Here is a 17,168-nt window from a genome sequence, read left to right as displayed (position 1 = left end):
GAGACATGGGCTACACTCACTCACACACTGTGGCAAACTGCACTTGTTCATAATTAAATCCTTCTTTGTTTTGCGCAGTTCTGGTCATTTTCATGAAATGGAACTTGCAGAGCTATTCAGGTAAGACCAACGTTAAGAAATAACAGAAGAGAAAGGCAAAATTTGATTAAGGCAACTGACCATTGTGGATATCAGGCGATTGTGGCATTCTGATGGTAAATGAGAGCATCCATGAAATGCTGAATGATCAGAATCTGAAGACGAGGTTGGTACTATCTGCACATAACGGCTTACATGCCACAGGCCACCTCATTCATATCTAGATAAACTTTTATTTTCCTTGCTTGTATTTTATACTTTTACGGTTAGCTCATTTAACTGACACGTTACGACTTAAAGCATTAGGAGGAGTGAGATGCTGAATCAGTGGATCCATTTGAGCTCATGTAGCGGGTAAGTCATTATAAAGCAGACACATTAGAAACATTTAGATGAGAACGGGCCATTTGGACCAACAAAACTTACAATCCTATCCAAAAACAATGAGCTGATGAAGAGGATTCCTCACATGGAAACATCTGGTGACAGCGAGCTCCTATACTCTTCTGGTGTTTTATTAGCTTGTACTGGGGATCTGTTTGCCATCTGTAGTGGCTATTAAGGGCAAAAAAGAGGAAACTATACAAATTATACAAGTTGTTGTAATCGCAGCCAAGGTAAAATTGAAACAGTAATTTGTAGTTGAAATCACACAAAAACGTTTCTATGCTTTTTGAACAAAACACAAGGTCAAGGATTCCTAGATGGTTTTCAATGGGAGATTCTGAAATTTCAAAACATTGTTGAGTGCGATCTGATCGAGATATCTCAATGACCAGAAGTCGCTGCACTGTGCGTCACTCTGCCGACATTTTACTGTCAGGAGTGGTGATCAAGCAAGTGAAAGTGAAAGATATTAAAAAGAAAAAATACAAGTTCAAGTGAATTCTCTAAAAATACTAGGGGCTTTGCCCCCTGGTCACTTCACTCACCAACCCCCGGAGCCCTTAACCCCGCCTACCCCCCCCGCCTGCACTATGCGCCAACCACTTCGCATCTCTGCCACTCGCGTATGTGGATTTCACTTTCTACCAAACAACAAATCTTTTAATTCTCGCAGATACGCCTCTTCAATGGGGAGAAACACTACTTTACCCTGATGGCAACACGAATTAGACGATCTACAAGTCTGCGATTTAACGTTTAAATTCGAACAAAATATTCAATCTCATTTTACTGTTCCATTATTTCACCGAGTAATAATTTCTGTTTGTTTGCGCTAATGCGATCTTTACTATCATTGTTTGAGACTTTCAAATTTTAGTACTTCCATTATTTCTAACCTGCTCTGCATGCATATCGCGCCAACATTTTTTAACCTCTTTATGACATTCTACTTTGTCATCTACTCTTTGTTTTTTATTTCCAGCCCCGGGCCTGGTTAAATCTCTTGGCACAAAGTCTCGTCTCGTGGGACGTGAAAGTGTCTCTCTGAGAAAGTCATGTCTCGTCCCAGGATTTTTTTATATAATAAAGAGACATTTGAAATCGTAAGCTTATCCGGAATTGGCGTTGCACAGAGTGAGTCTTTGTTTTAAGATGACGAGTCTGAAAAATTCGCCAATGCTTTACAATGGGAAATATTGAAATTTCAAAACTTTTTACAGCGTACTCTATTCAAGAAATTTCTGAAAGAAAACTGAACTTTGTAGACAAAATTCTGTGAATAAAGAGTGTGCCACCTTCTAATAAAATCGCATCACAGGGGGCCGAGTTGTTTAAAGCAGGCAGGCAGGCAGGCAGGCAGACAGACAGACAGACAGACAGACAGACAGACATGGCAATTACAATAGGAACTCCTCACATTATATGTGGATGCACCCAAAACACATAGAAATAAATGATAAAACATTCACCACTAAATTGAAAACATGTCCCTAAATTAGGGATCGAAGCCTACCTCGGACACTGCTTAACACTTCTCATACCAAGTGGTAGCAATGGGCTGCTGTTGGCAGCAACAATGTGCCCACAATCTAAAACAAAGTGATTGGAAAATGGAAAGAGAGCAAACACAGAGTCAAAACGGGGAATGGCCAATGGTCAAACTGGAGTCCTAAATCCTAAAATGCAAATTAACAATCTTGGTTAATAATTCTTTTAACCAAGTTAACTAGAGCCGTGAAAGTCTATTAAACACAAATATCATGCACGGCTGACAGTTTAAGGGCACGGATAATTGTGCTTCTCTGCCAATTGTGTCGACGTCTCTCCCAGCTGAGTCTTTGAAGCTCTGTGGCCATGTTAGTTAGATTAGTATTTAGGTCTTGTTCTTCGGTCATCTTTTGAACAATAATCCTGCCGACTACGCCACTGTAAAATAAGAAGCAGAAAATCTTGCTTGAAAATCAGGTTGAATTAATGCAAAGGTCTTTAAAGATTTGTGTTGAAAACAGAATTGAGGTCACATCTGAATATGAGGTGGTTATATAATCAGGTGACAGGAAGAGGAGGGCTCTGTGGGACCAGAAGAGGAAGTGACATCCTTGGATAGCAGGTTGATGGGTCCAGAAAAAGAGATAAGGCGGGGTCTTCCAAAGGTCTGCAGGGGAACAAAAGAAGAAAGATTTAGAGTTTCAGTGCCAACCCCAGTCCAGCAGAGAAACACAATTATTTGAGCCCTTAAAATGTCTCCCATGCGCACATGTGTGACACAAGTCATGGGCACTCAGAGAAGGGCTGAGGTGAAAGGGATTTCTTAAAGATTAAAACTTTTTATGCTAAGTGATAGCAACTGGCTACTGATGGTTAATGACAATCGAAAACTAATAAACAGGAAGAGGGAGAGGAAGTGACCTTAAATCCCTTTAACAGCAATGATGTCACGTCACACCACGCCGCTTCCAGACATTGGGTGGTAGCATTCGGGTAGAATGACAAAGCCCCCTGGGCTGGACAAAATGGCATCACCTAACGATAAGCAAAATGGCAGGTAAATGAACATAACAGTACAAACTAAAAAAAATAGAGCAAAAATAATAAGTAGAATGCAGAAAACTCTGTAAATCTTTACAGTAATCCCCTAAGGGACTCAGATGGTGGACAATAAGACAATGAAGAACCTGTGGATGCAGAGTTAAATGACACACACCAAACAGAACACAACAGTCGTAGGGGACGGTGGGGTGGGGGGGATTGAAAACTACAGGGACGAGGCCAAGCTGCCATCCCACCAGTCTCAATGCAGCTTTGAATTTTGACAGGCCCTTAAAGTGGGGCTCGTCTACCAGGTCTTTCCCCCTACCACTCATGTGCCCCTCATCTCCCCAGCAATTCCTTTCAATTGGGCAACTTGTTTCAGGAGAAAGGTGAAGAATTGCCATTTCACAATGGAAAAAACTGCACACGAAAGGTCATCGACTCCTGAAATCTGCGGCTAAGACACACTGTGTAAACGAGAACTTTGAACATTTAGAAACCAGCAGGCCAGTGGCTCGTATCCAACTGCTCATTCTATTCTTGGATTCTCAGTGGGACAGAAGTGAATTCTGAATTTGTGCTGTTTGTCACAAACATAGGATGAGGGTGACTGTGAGGTGACAGTGTGTGAGGTGACAGGTCTTTTAGCCCTCACGTTATCCTCAAAGAGCAGCATGGAGGTGAGCAGTAAAACCGAAAGTCCCCTTCGGATGATCTTTTCGTAAACCTGAACCTGCGTGTGTGACATGATGTTATATGCTTGAAAACGCAGGCCCTCTCTTTTATATAAAAAGACATTGTCCAAAGGCAGAAGTCCACACACAGGTGACAATTACGAATGTCAACCAAAGTTCAGGTTTGTTGGAAACTTTAGAAATATGAGTGTCCAAAATATGTCTTGTACAACTGAGTAGTGGAACAAATAAGAAAATTCATGTCTTGTGTAACATTCAGGTGCATTTGGGGGTCTTAGGTTACTATTTTAAATGTTCCAGTCCAGGGGCATCACTAGCTTTAGCACATATTAAGGGTTTAGCCCCCCTTCTGGTAAAGCCGCTAACCCTGCAAGTATGGTACCCCCTGGGCTGCTGTGTAGTCGAAGAGCAGTGAGGTTAGGGGTTAGGGTTTCACCGAGTCGTCAAAGCATGTCAGAAGGCATGATGGGAGGTATGGGGGGCTTGAGACCATGGGATGGGGTTGAGGGGGGTTCTTTTGAAGATCGGGGGTGAAGACCCGAAAGTCCCATCCCCCACAACAATTCCACGCTTTAAGTCACCTCGTCAAAGAGTCACAATTTCAATCGTTTTGTCACCGTGACAATCAAATGTCATTTCGTGTATAGTGATGAGCGGAGGGAATTGTGCAAAAAAATTCACCACATTCCTGCCATTGACACAACAAGAAAGGAAGTGTCGGCCGTTCAGTTAAAATTTAAATAAAGAGTGGAAACACAAAATCACCGGACTCATTCGCTGTCTCATGTGGACATTTGGTGACGCCGCCAGTCGTGTTCTGGCTGTTCGTCTGGAGGATGTCTCAGGGACAGAACAGAAATGGGGATCTGCATGGAGCAGAGAGAGAGTGCAAATCCTCAATTCATTTTGATTTTCTTTCATCTTTGTTAGTAAACGGGGTTACCGAGGTGGCCTGCAACTCTGCACCTTCTTTTAATATTTTATGACTCGTCACTCATCACTGCTTCCGTCCCACCAATGGCATGGTGCACATAGCACAGATCTCATCACGTCCTGTTGAGAAAAGGAAATAAATGATAGGTCAGAGTTTCTTGACTAAATAAGTGGGTTGTGGGCTGCTGCCGCCATTGGTGGTGGGTCGCGGTGGGTCGCTAGTGGGTTACTCTTTTTTACCAATGGATCTCGATCCACCGCGTGCTTGATTTGCTTTGAGGGGATCCCTGAGGACATTTACATAAAGGAAAAAGTTTGCCAATAAGTATGACAAACACTGAAATATATGAAAATATTATTTGTCTTTGTATTACACATTAACTTGAGTTAGTAATGGTAACATGTTTTGATTATCTTGAATAAACAGATGATTATTACAATAAATATTATCAGCTAAGGTCAGAAGTCCAAAAGGCCGCACACATCCGCTCTCCGGTCCTGCGTGGGGACAAATAAAGCCAGTGCAAGTGCGGCCTGTGCTGACATCGTCTTCGTAGCTCTTCCTCCAGAGGAGCCCCCCAGGGACGTCTGCCAATTGTGCCTAATTGTGCGTTAATGCTGTCACGCTGGCGCATGGAGGAGCAGCAAAGGCGAGTGATCCTCCTGGCCTGTCTGCGGCATTCATGTCATGTCAGAAGTGGCCGGCGTGCATCGCTTTCTTTGTGCGATTCTTGACTCCCCACCAGCCATGCGTTCAGACACAGCTCACTGATTCAGTCTTGACATTTTAAAGAGCCGCTTACTGTAAATACTCTTGATTAGGGATTCCCCGACGCAGTTCAGGGCACCCCGGTGGCTGTCGGTGTCACTTTCATCGCCGGCGGACTCCTTCATTTAGCTCTACTCTGATTAGACTCCCAGTGGCTGCTAAAAGAAGTCGACGTTTCTGGGGTATCTCTTTCTTCTTCTGTAGGGTGTGGCGGTCTCAGTGGGGTACAGGCACGAAAATTATCTGCCCACACTAAGACTTTTATCAGGGGACGTTTTGTGTTTGTTTTTTACAGTCATTTGGGGGTATTTGCTATCTTAAGGAAGGCAAATGGGATAAGTAAAGACCTCGGCCATCCTGCACAAACGCCTTTCTCACCCCTCATTCAGGACCATCGACACTCGCGCCACTCGACTCACGGAGATCTACAAAAAAATCACAAGGTTACTGAACAGCCAATCACAAGAATTTAAATAGTAATAAACCTTGTAAGTGTCGGACTGGGTGGGCTGGCATCTCCAATGGGATTAAGGAAGATGTCCTACCCGGCCGTAGTGGCAGAATCACACGGATGGAGGCACAACCTGGGAATGTCTTTGGTTTCCAACCCAGATAATGGATGGATAAGGGACAGATGGGTTTTGTAAGAAATTTGTCCCCCAGCACGAGATGGAAGTGATTCTCTCACTGGAGCCCAGTTTGAACGCCTGCAGCGTGACCTCAGACTTGCAGTACCACTTGGGGGCGCTATGAACAATGGGCCTCCCTGTTTTGGGGACCTTCCTTATAATTTAGAAGGGCTTGAAGCGGGCAATATTGTGGCACTGGAAGCACCCCTGGGTCCAATATGAAAGGAAGCCGGCAGAAAGTCAGAGTCAGGGGACAGTGGACAAGGCTTGCTGAGGAGGAGTAAAGGGAGATGGGCGTATTTATTGGGTCATTTAACAGTGTTGGACTGATTTGAACCCGTGGCCAGGTACTGCTGCAAGCCTAGTGTCTTTTATTGAATCTGAAATTGTGTTCAACTGAGCTGTGCCTATTATGAGGGACTCTGGGGTGCCCCCTAGTGGCCAGTATTATTAATACATTTTGCATATAATGTACAGTGAGGTCACAAAATATTGAGACCCTACACTTTCTGCCCACTTTATTGTTTCGTAGGTTTAATTGGAAGTGGGGACATTCACTCAATATGCCATCATCACAAAGCTGTTACACCTCAGCCACGGTTCCTCCCTTGTCTGGGGTTCAAATTCCCATTTTATGCCCTTTTTGGTCTTTATTGATGTTGTTACTTTTGTATTCCGTGTGTTATGTTCAATGTGTTTTGTGGGTGGTCCCCCCCAAGAGGCGGGGCCACCTGCCAATAACTCTGAAGGAGCCGCCCTCCGCCCTATAAATCTGCAGGGTTTCCCACAACTCCTGGTGGTTCATTTTGGACGTGCTTAGGAGTTTTGGGGAGTTGCTGTGATTTTCTTTTTCCTTGCTTTGTGATTTCTGGATTTTTTTGAACCTCTGCTCTCCTGCGTGTTTTTTCACTTTACTGCTCTTCCATAAAGTTTCAACAAGTGAAGCACCCGGGCACAGGCGTTGTCTGCGAGTCAAAATGACCAAAGAGAACTGGCCTGCTGAAGAATGTCCACGTGCCAAAATGATCGAGGAATCCACCATCATTGCTGATTATCCACAAGTCGAAATGACCAAAGGGGGTGCCCCCCAACAGCTCGATGAAAAAAACGAATAAATGGCCTTCCACCAAAATGGCCGATGCGGTGATCGAGTCTCACACAGAAATCACGAGTGAGAAATATGGCGCTACATTAAATGACTGGCGCCTGCACACTGCATCTTTAACAGGATCATCAACTCTCTGTTAAGGAGCATAAGTCCCCAGGGGCCCGCTTTGGATTAAGGGGTCCTGGGAATGAGAAGAAATGAGAAAAAAATATTTTTTTGTAAAGTACATTCTGAAAATGACTGGTCATGCATGCAATTTATATATCATTAAACACAGCATAGAGAATATCCCCAGGTGTATTAATACCAACGACACGCGGCCCCCAGTGGGCCCGGCTTGTACCAGCTGACCCTGCCTTAGGCTGTGGCCCCCATGACCCTCAGCTGGATCCACTGTCTCCAGAAGGTGTGCTTTATAAACTCCACTTCTAGTTCTATTTTTCATGTGCGCCACTCCTGAAAAGAACAGAATGTCAATGCAAAGATGTGACATTTTATTGGTTCTAACGCACAACGACGCTTCATGTGACTTTCCGCCAGCCCCTCTCGAGTCCTCAGGGGTGACTCCAGCATCGGCTCCCTGATTCCTGATGCCTTCATGGTGATGACGACTCGGTCTTGAGGGCCCGTGGAACTTCTACCTGCGCTGCCATTGAACCTCATCTGCGAGTCGTGAGCCCAGACACGTGCGCTGCAAAGATCCGTCGGCACAACTGCTGCTGCCTCGCCAGAGTTGGCAGTGTGCCCCAAGCTTTGTGACATCACTCAACTCCATGAGTGCTTTTGAAATCGCTGATGCGTAGTAGAAATGGCAGGGGATCGAGCGCTGGTCCGGGGAGAACTGGCCCCGGCTAGCAGCTGCACCTTCACCCCCGCCCCCCCCACGTGCATCCATTTAAATGACCCCCCCAAAGTCCACTGAGGCCAACCTTCTGAGTCATCTCTTACATCTGAATGAATGAATGGAATGGCGCCTGGAGACCCGGCTTCAGTTCAATGTGGTGTGTGCCCGACCCTCTCTGTGACTCGGTGGGCTTTCCTCTGAGACGGCCTGAGGAATTTGTGATGGACCAGGGACGGCGAGCACTTGGTATCAGATGTGCTCTGCAAAGCATAATGAGGCGAGAAAATGGATGGCTGAGTTATTCAGTTATGTTGGTCACTCGTAGAAGTCCATCTGACGTGTATGGCATTGAGAAGACGGCTTGAATGTCAAGGCTGTTCAACTGAATCTATCTATCTATCTATCTATCTATCTATCTATCTATCTATCTATCTATCTATCTATCTATCTATCTATCTATCTATCTATCTATCTATCTATCTATCTATCTATCTATCTATCTATCTATCTATCTATCTATCTATCTATCTATCTATCTATCTATCTATCTATCTATCTATCTATCTATCTATCTATCTCTTGTGGTGGGCAGCTGGAACCCTTACCCGGCTGGTGACACCCAGAGAGTGGAAGGACCAGGGGATGGAGTATTTTTAGGACAGTTTCTCCCCCAAGCCGACAGAGGGCAGCCCTTTGGTTTTCAGCAGGGCCACGGGTCATGAGCATGGGAGCTCAACCCTGTTGGAACCCATGGACACTGCCAGGGGAGCGCATGGAACTTTCCAGGGCCTTATTTGGCCACACTTTCACCCAACCTAGAAGTGCTGCTGGAAGAAGCTTGTTGGGAGCCTGGAGTCATTCCGGGTACCCTATAAAAGGGGGCCATCCCCCACCATTTGATGGCCAGAGTCGAGAGGAAGAGGACAAAGCCTGAGCAGGAGTGGAGGTGGGTGGACTGGTGGCAAGAATAAACAAAGTGGTGTCCTGCCTGTCTGTGTCTGGGGTGGCTTCACACTATTTATTTATTTTTCCTAGAGGTGGTCCCCTTCCCATTTCTTGTAGCTGAAATGCTTTGCTAATTTCTCTCATGCATTGTGAAGTGTGAAGCTTTCATCAATGGCCCTCCGCAATTGAGGTGGACGTGGGGCTCAAAGGTGGTGAGATGACATTTATCTGTCGCTTTTACTTGTTTCCGTCTCCTCAGGCCATGCTGTAAACACTTACCATTCATGATCTGAATTGTCGTATTTCACTCTTCAGTATTTCGGAACTTCTTTTTCCTCGTACCCCTCTATGGACTTTATCTCAGAATGTCACACAGTCTTCCAAATGTGACCTGACAGGTGTGTATTCACGCAGAAAGGCGCTATATAAACCAGCTTCCTATGCACCTTCTCTGGTGGGTCCATTGGATCTTCTGCACATATCCTGTCCACTTTCTCGTCTTCCACTCGCTCCGTTTCAGATCGGCTCTGGTCCACCGGCCTCCATCGTCACATCTAATCTAACTGATCAACTACATGAACTTGTTTGTTACGTGACGATTGCAAAAATGAAGGTTTCAAAGACAAGATAAAGAGTTGAGATTCCAAAGGAAGCCCCAGTTAATGTTGCCGAAGCGAGTCTTTATTTGCATTCCAGAGTTTGTTGTGGACCCCTTTAGAAGGCTGCGTGATGTGACAAGTAGGTAGACGGAATCAGCCAGGGCTCACGGATCCTCTTCCAGGTGGACATCTCTGCAGCAAACATGTTTTCAGAAAGTTCCCCTTGTGGACTTTGCCCTTTCAGCGGTCGATTTCACCACAATCCTCCACCAAGGCTTTAGCGAGTTGTCCCCAGATGTGTATTCTCATCCCAAATGTCACGATACAAGATTAAAGAGAGGCCAGTGAGGACGGGTCCAGTGGCAGACCTCCACAACTCTTCTCCATCGAGAGCCAATCAGATTGCACGCACTGAATAATGCTTGGCAGCTTTTGTATTAACGTGCATGGCGTCCGCTATGACACATCCAGTCATTTGCGCCTTTCTCAACACAGCGTACTTTGTGTTTCGTTCTTGTAAAAAAGACCCTTACTCTGTGGTTAAGGCTGGGGATGTGGTGGGGGGGGTGGTAACTGGACTTTTCCACTGTGTAAATCACGTGATATTAAACATGCCAACGATTGGCTGTTCAGCGGAGCTCCTGAAGCGTAGAGATCTGCAGCTGGATCCTTCTGAAGCCCTCCAGCCTCACTGCGTCTCGAGCGTCAAGGCGAGATTCTTAGAACAAGGGGACAACTTGGCAGCGGATGGTGGTGAGATCTGGTGCTGTAACGGCAAAGCCCGCATGGGGGTCTTTCTAAACACCCTCCGCCAACGTCTTCCACTTTACATGCTGTAAACGTTTGGGGTACCACTGAAAAGACAAGCGAGGCAACATCTCGATGGCTAGCAAAAGTCACTGAATTGGTTGAAGCAACGTCGATGGTAATGTTTCAGAGTGGAGGCTTTTCAGCCATAGACTTGCCCATCAGTACCACGGGTTTGTTTGTTGCCCAATGATGTTTAAGCTCCGCCTTACTGAGGTATTGAAATGCCCAGTTGTTCCTGCCCACTTGCTACCGTCCAGCCCTGTGAGTCCACACAATGCCCCCCCGTCACTTGTGTACAGTCGTTGTGGGCACGCGTGACCAACCACACACTAGGACTGTGGCACAGCGGTTAGAGTTGTTGCCTCACAGCTACAGGGGCTTGAGTTCAAATCCCCTTAAATCGAGCAGAGGGTCTCGGGGTCTGCAATGCCAAGTAACTGAAAGTCCACTGGAGTTCACCTCTCCTGCTTACTATTGCTTGTGTCAGCCTTCTCTCCCCTTAAAGATCTCCCCTTGGCACAGCGGGGTGACACACACAGCCGTGAGCTTTCTTGTGTCCCGTTTGCTGTCTCGATTTCCAGAGTTTGAAGATTTTAATCACAAAGTTTCCAACACAGAAAAAAAAACAAAATTATAATAACTGCTAGAAGGTGACCCAGTGACGACAACAGCAAAGATCTGAACTGCAAAAGTCATTAGAGGGAAACGTCCGAGAACGATGACAAGGGCGACACCATTTTGGGGAGGTACCCTGCGCCACAATTCGGGGGCCATTTCTCGTTGCTCCATTTTGCGTGTAACTCACCACGTCTTAATTAGCAGACTCTTTTAATGGATCCTGTGGACATTCACTCGACTCGTAAAGCAACACTAAAAGGGCGCAGATGAATTTATTTTATGTAACTGTGTGCCTGGCAGTAGGCTTAATGCTAGAAAGCGAAAAAAGAAGCCGATTGTCTCGGACTTAATTACTCTATTACAGATAAGTACCTTCAAAGCACAAGTGACTGATTTGGCAGTTTTAAAAATGTATAGTAATGTACTTAGAGAAGGTGGCCGCGGCATTATCTGTGATTAAGACATTAAAATAAAAGGGGTCTTCAAATCACAGGTAAGCTAAATTACCTCGCCGGTGTTTTTTTTCCTCCAAGCTCTCTCTAAAAGAAGGGAGGCCTTTTTTTTAATTTCCCAATTTAATTTATTTTAGTATAAAGGTCTTCATAATAAATTGAAACAGGGCACCGCAATCAAAATACACAGAGAAAAGAAAAAGACAAAACACTGCAAGAAGTCTGAGAAATGCAACACAAGACACACGAGAGACAGAGAGAGGAGCGCAAAGAAAAGACGAAGAGCCGTCAAGGAGCGGGGGGCCTTGTGGGACCCTAAGAGTTTTAAGGACTCCATCTGAACGAAGTGGACGGGTTTACAAGAACACAGGAGAGCGAGCTATCATATAGTGACTTTCATATCTATCTACATAGCAAAATACAATATAGTGCCTTTTCTTTTCTACTAAGTGCTATTCACACAGTACATGATCGAGGTTACTTACAATTGAAATTATAACTAATATTACTGGGAAAGGAATTATAGAAAATGTATATGATGTCATAAGAAACACAAATTAATTGGAAATTTGTTTATTCTTTCTATCTGATACATAGTGCCATTTTTATTTAGCTAACTATATATTGCTTTTCACATCTATCTATCTATCTATCTATCTATCTATCTATCTATCTATCTATCTATCTATCTATCTATCTATGTACTTTATATATACAGTACTTTATGTATATTAATATATATTGTTCTTTTTTCATGGAGGAGTACCAACAATTTGTCCACATATATACTGATAATATTCTAAGTATACTTTCTATTTTTATTTATTAATTGTACGTGTCTATGCCTATACAGTATATTTCACATGTGCGCATGGGAGACAACTTATTAATTACCCTCCAGACCAGGGGTTGGTGCTGTCACTTATTGGATTTTTCCTTCCTCTTTCTGCAGAATAGAAGATTGATGGCCTTTCCACCTCTGACATCTCTACTGTATATCATGTCATATCATGTATACCACTATCTTGAGCCAGTTCCTTTATGACTCCCATCTATGAAAATGTATTTTCATTTTCTTTCATCATTTAAATAGTTTTCATTTAAACCAATTACATGGGGTTCACCATAGAACCCCAAACATATTTTGATTTTTTTGTACTTTTGTTACAAGAAAAAAAGGTGGTTCCAGGTGACCGAACCCCAGAAGTGACATCATAGAGGGAATGGTGTGAATTTATCTGGAGAAGGAGGAGAAGAGAGATTGTTATTAGACAGCGGCACCTCATGTCTCAGTGGAGAATTACACTCACTCAAACCCTTGGACTGTTTCCCGTGTGCACATGCGTGACAATATACATATGTACATACTCGGTCCATTATGAAAGCTTACAGTGGCAATATTGGGGGACTGAACTCCTTTGGTTCAACGAGGGGAAAACAGGTCACACAATATAGAGAGCAAATAAATGAATGTAGCATAAAACGAAAGTATAAAATGAATGCACAAAACAATATTCATATTCAGGAAAGAAACACAAAAGTTTTGAGGTAACGTTGTTATACTCACCAGTCATGCCACAGGAGAGTGGTGACGTGCTGCAGACTGAATAGCACAAATCAGAATTTCTCTCGTGACAATAAGGATCATATAAGCCTCTAACCACAATATATAACATATAAACATATAAAATAATATGTTAACGTCTCTTAAGCTTTAAGTACTTTCAAAGGTGCCAGTGCACACAGGTGCATTCACAGCACAGAAAAAGAAAGAAAGTCTATGAGGAGCCACAGCAAACCGCCCCGTGTCAAAGATATAGATAGATAGATAGATAGATAGATAGATAGATAGATAGATAGATAGATAGATAGATAGATAGATAGATAGATAGATAGATAATGTGAAGGGCACTATATGATAGATAGATAGATAGATAGATAGATAGATAGATAGATAGATAGATAGATAGATAGATAGATAGATAGATAGATAGATAGATAGATAGATAGCATAGTAGGCAGGATTCGATAGATAGATAGATAGATAGATAGATAGATAGATAGATAGATAGATAGATAGATAGATAGATAGATAGATAGATAGATAGATAGATAGATAGATAGATAGATAGATAGATAGATAGATAGATAGATAGATAGATAGCATAGTTGGCAGGATTACATAGATTAATGTCCTCATTCTTTTTTTCTCTTCTTGCCATCTACATGCTACACCAATCCCTATCCCACTTGGACAGAGGCAGTGGTGCTGTAAGAGTTATGTTTCTGGACTTCTCTAGTGCCTTCAACACCATCCAACCTCTGCTCCTTAGGGACAAGCTGACAGAGATGGGAGTAGATTCATACCTGGTGGCATGGATCGTGGACTATCTTACAAACAGACCTCAGTATGTGCGTCTTGGGAACTGCAGGTCTGACATTGTGGTCAGCAGCACAGGAGCACCGCAGGGGACTGTACTTTCTCCGGTCCTGTTCAGCCTATATACATCAGACTTCCAATACAACTCGGAGTCCTGCCATGTGCAAAAGGAGGAGTATAGGGACCTAATCAAGGACTTTGTTAAATGGTGAGACTCAAACCACCTACACCTGAACACCAGCAAAACCAAGGAGCTGGTGGTGTATTTTAGGAGACCCAGGTCCGTCCTGGACCCTGTGATCATCAGAGGTGACTGTGTGCAGAAGGTGCAGACCTATAAACACCTGGGAGTGCAGCTGGATGATAAACTGGACTGGACTGCCAATACTGATGCTCTGTGTAAGAAAGGACAGAGCCGGTTATACTTCCTTAGAAGGCTGGCACCCTTCAACATCTGCAATAAGATGCTGCAGATGTTCCATCAGACGGTTGTGGTGAGCGCCCTCTTCTACGTGGTGGTGTGCTGGGGAGGCAGCATAAAGAAGAGGGACGCCTCACGCCTGGACAAACTGGTGAGGAAGGCAGGCTCTATTGTAGGCACAGAGCTGGACAGTTTGACATCTGTGGCAGAGCGACAGGTGCTGAGCAGACTCCTGTCAATCATGGAGAATCCACTGCATCCACTGAACAGGATCATCTCCAGACAGAGGAGCAGCTTCAGCGACAGACTGCTGTCACCGTCCTGCTCCACTGACAGACTGAGGAGATCGTTCCTCCATCACACTATGTGACTCTTCAATTCCACCGGGGGGGTAAACGTTAACATTATACAAAGTTATTGTCTGTCTGTATACCTGCATTGTTATCACTCTGTAATTTAATATTGTTATTATCAGTATGCTGCTGCTGGAGTATGGGAATTAATAAAGTATCTATCTATCTATCTATCTATCTATCTATCTATCTATCTATCTATCTATCTATCTATCTATCTATCTATCTATCTATCTATCTATCTATCTATCTATCTATCTATCTATCTATCTATCTATCTATCTATCTATCTATCTATCTATCTATCTATCTATCTATCTATCTATCTATCTAAAGGGTGGACAAAACTCCCAAAATCCCCTTTGGTTTTAGCAGCAGTGCCCTTTGCCAGATGATTAAGCGAATAAAGAGGACTTAAAAATCCTTTGTGATTTGACTTCTTTCCACCAGGAAGGGCTGCACTTTTCAACTTGCAGCATACGAGGAATAACTAGAAGTGGGGTGTGGATTAATTAATAAAAACAACCAGGAATGTAAAAAAAATACAAGAAAAAAATTAAAAAGGAGACTTTCTGAGTTGAAATAAAACACGACCGACCCTGATTACCCCTTTTATCTGGTGCCAGTAGGTATGCCCAAAAGGATAGGCCTGTTTTTCTTTTTTACCTCTCTAATGGCTCTGATGACTGAATTATGTGGCCGAGGAAATCTTGCCCTGTGAGTGCTAAGTTATTATTCATATGCAGAAAGACAAGGGCAAAATAAGGAACCTCAGAATTTCTAGAAGTTGAATTTCCTTTTTTTTTGTCATATAAGGAAGTGCTGGGCAGGTGAAGTCAAAGCGCTGGACGCCGGCCAGCTCTGTTTGCACCACTGAGTGCGTCTTTCTTCCCTCAGAGTCTGAACCGTCTCGTGTTCGTGAAGAGTCGAACTGACAGATTCATCTCAGCACCTTCCGTCTCCATAAACACCGGGCTGTAAATGTTCATTAAGGGTGTATATTGTTAATAGAACTTCTGCTTAGTCCAGCAACAGGCAATCTGTGCAAGTTAAACGACACTTAGGTGACATTTAGGGTGGCCTAGTGACTCGCTGTGTGTGACCCTGAGTGAGACACTTAAATTGATTTTGCTCCACCTGTTAAAAACAAAATGCTATGAAAATGAAGTTGATTCATCTGTGAAGGGCAATGGTGGTCTAATTTAAAATCACTAGCCCCTCTACAGCACCAGCAGCAGCTCAGTGCCCACCTTATTTGGGTCACTCATATTCAATTAAACCCGTAGGCCGTGGGCTCCAGCTCTTAGAAATGAACGCACCTACTGTTTAGAAAGCTCTTAGGCTGCACAACTATATTTGCTTTTGTCGCTTCAAGTGTGAAGAATCGTATTTTAGGAAAACAGCAGCTGTGATTCTACAAAACAGGAGCGCCCTGGCATGGTGTAGGCAGTGTGGCCCAGTGGTTCAGGTGCACAAAGCTGTCTTGCTCAATTCTGTCTGCAGCTGCATGAAGACGCCATCAATTATGACGTCTGCGGTGATTAGAAAGACGCCATTCCTTACTGTCCTGTTGTTGTAATGATTGATTCATTCTCCTGTTTGGGGGCACCAGAACTTACCATGGCAGCACAGGGCATGAGGTGGCACCAAGGCTCTGTCAGCACATTGTCACACTCCCACCGGAGTGCCACTCGGTTCAAGTCTTTGGAAGAAATCAGGAGTCGACGACAGACACCCAGCTAAACACAAGAAAAGAACAAAACCTCTGCAGTCGACGGGTGTCTTTGTCCTGCTGACCCACTCAATATGAACTGGTGAGCACAAATTCGTACTGGTGGAATGTAGAAGTGCCACTGCATTTTAGATGTTTGATCCTCAAAGGGGATGTGAGCAGCAACTGCTTAGGAGATTTGGCTAAAAACCTCAACTACTCCATCAGGGCACAGTGCAGGAAAAAATAAAGTGGTCAATTCACATCATCGAATGAATAAAAAGAAATAATCTCCGCTTATGTGCTGGGACGTCTCTAGAGATCGGCCAAATCAGCACCATGCCTGGGTCGGGGGTCTATTGGGAGAAGAAACATTCCACATCTGTGCTCCAGAGATGCATGTTGGTCTCCCCCCAACCTCATTTCATAAGTGATGGCGAGTGCTGCGATCTCCATGGGGGGCCACAGGTTGCAGATTTCATAAGGGAATGCGAGGGCGCAGATATCCAAGGAGGATCCCCCCTCTCCTTCATCGGTTTCAGCTATGGTTTTGATCACGCAGATCTTGATGGGGGAGACTCTCTGCACTCAACACTGCCCAGTGTACCCTTCAGCCGGCCCTGCTGGTTTGAACAGGTTTAGGTGATCGATGAACATCGCTGGGTACAAGAGCCCGCCATCCACCCACATCATCTAAAGCAGTGGTCCTTCTGTGGTCCACAAGGTGCATAGTGACGTTTACACGACTCTCTGTCGTTCTGTCATTGCTAAACCTTCTTTATTAACTTGTGTCTCTGGTCAAGTTGGACCCTTCTAAAATAACTGAATTGACGTCACCACCGCTCCATTTTGTGTTGTAGTTTTTCTCGCTGGCCTTTTTGAT

General features: G+C 44.1%; 1 long non-coding RNA gene across 1 annotated transcript in view; it reads right to left on the bottom strand.

Annotated features, from left to right (window-relative positions):
- Nucleotides 1-1,068: 1,068 nt before the first annotated feature.
- Nucleotides 1,069-17,168, bottom strand: part of LOC114665919 (uncharacterized) — a 32,657-nt gene continuing 16,557 nt past the window's right edge. The window contains exons 2-3 of the long non-coding RNA XR_003718476.2: nucleotides 2,896-3,009; nucleotides 1,069-2,641 (exon numbers count right to left, since the gene is read on the bottom strand). This is a non-coding gene — a long non-coding RNA (uncharacterized LOC114665919). The remainder of the gene's footprint in view (nucleotides 2,642-2,895; nucleotides 3,010-17,168) is intronic.

This window comes from Erpetoichthys calabaricus, chromosome 15 (genome assembly GCF_900747795.2).
Source record: "Erpetoichthys calabaricus chromosome 15, fErpCal1.3, whole genome shotgun sequence".
Classification (NCBI taxonomy): Eukaryota; Metazoa; Chordata; class Cladistia; order Polypteriformes; family Polypteridae; genus Erpetoichthys; species Erpetoichthys calabaricus.
Note: the sequence above shows the minus strand (reverse complement) of the source record. Positions and strands in the feature narration are given on the sequence as shown.